Below are 1,668 nucleotides of genomic sequence, written 5' to 3'. Positions count from 1 at the left end.
TGTAAATATACATGTTCATAACTGGATGATACCTAATTTTAGTGAACCTAGTTAAGGTTTCACAGTTTTCAGTTAAATGTGCCTGCCATCTTCAACAGAACTTGTACTTAAAATTATAGCCAGTGAGTGTATACACAGTAGGTTGCTAAGTCAGTAGTTTTATTAATACTTCTCATTATATTTTCTACATTCTTTTTCAATTATTTCTCCAATTATCTACATTAGAATCACTTACAAATTCACTGGAGGAAGTAAAATTTAAGCTGAAACCTGATGAATGAGTGAAAGATGGAAAACAGCAAGCAAAAGAGAAAGAGATATCTAGACAAAGGCAATGACAGATATGAAAAAAAACCAGATGAGATAGAACATATAACATTAAGAGACTGAGATTATTTGAATACTGCTGGACTACAGAGTTTAAAAAGATGAAAGAATGATCCTCAATATAGCTGAGCATACAGAGCTAGAATGTAGTAAGATTTATAAAACAAGTTAAGGGGTTAGGACTTTATCTTTTTAACCATTGCTTTTAAGTGACATGAGCAGGTTTGTACTTTTAAAAGATCATCCTGGATGATATGTAGAAAATGGACCAAAGTTGAAAATAGCAGATGTATGAATGCTAATTAAGAGAATGATGATGGTAATTCCCTGAACAGGGGTAAAGGCAGCTGGAATGTTTTCTCTATACTTTTTGCTTCTTTCCAATGGATGAACAATGGACCCTGAAACAACCGAGCATTGACCATGGAGACCACAGCAATGCCTTATAGCATGGTGAAGCAGTGACTGAGAAGAAACCTACATCCTTGGAGCAAAGTTTCCCACTACCCTAAAGTATCTACCTTGGACTGTTAGGTGACATTGAAAAAATTTCTTTGTTCTTTAAGTGATTGGACTTTATAGGGTCTCCGTGTTACATTAGCTTAATTTTCACCCTACAAACTCTAGAGTGGAAGTAATTGCTCAAGGAGAGTGTATGGAAAGAAATGAGAGAACCTAAAAACATCAACATTCAAGGAATGTGCAGAGGAAAAAGAACATCAAAGGACACTGAATTGGGGAGGGTATAGCTCAGTGGTAGAGTGCATGCTTAGTATGCACGAGGTTCTGGGTTCAATCCCCAGTACCTCCACTAAAACAACAAATAAATAAATAAACCTAACTACCTCACCCCAAAAAACAAAAAAAATTAAAAATAAAAATAAAAGCTTTTTTAAAATGCAAAAAAAGTTTTTAAAAAGACACTAAACTGTTAGGGAAGAAGGAAAATTAGAAGCTAAAGGAAGAATATGTTTCAAAAATGGTGTCAAAAAGTAAATGATAAGACAAAATAGGAACTGAAAAATGTCCATTGGATTTGGAAATTGAAAAGGTAATTGATGACTCTATTGATGGGATAGAAGAGATGTGACAGGGGAGTTCAGTATATTATCAAAAGAGGGCTAGAGAGACACCACAGAAACTAAGCAGAATGAAAAGGACATATAACACAGAAGTGGCTTATGGACACAGAAAAGAATCCAGTGTCAAATGGCACACAGAAGCTCTGAGAGTAATTAATTGATTTAACCAAAAGAAAGGAAACTTGAGATGAGAGTGTGGTATGTATGAATTTTACTTTCAACAGTTATGTTTTCTATTAAGAGAAGTTCTAAGAATACG

At 34.3% G+C, this 1,668-nt stretch overlaps 1 non-coding gene across 1 annotated transcript; it reads left to right on the top strand.

The window, feature by feature from the left end:
* Positions 1-1,066: 1,066 nt before the first annotated feature.
* On the top strand, positions 1,067-1,138 carry TRNAT-AGU. The gene has a single exon. It is a non-coding gene; the product is annotated as a tRNA-Thr (tRNA).
* The last annotated feature ends 530 nt before the right edge of the window (positions 1,139-1,668 follow it).

Source organism: Camelus ferus, chromosome 1 (assembly GCF_009834535.1).
Source record: "Camelus ferus isolate YT-003-E chromosome 1, BCGSAC_Cfer_1.0, whole genome shotgun sequence".
Lineage (NCBI taxonomy): Eukaryota > Metazoa > Chordata > Mammalia > Artiodactyla > Camelidae > Camelus > Camelus ferus.
The sequence above is the reverse complement of the archived record's forward strand: the minus strand, read 5'-3'. Positions and strand labels throughout refer to the sequence as shown.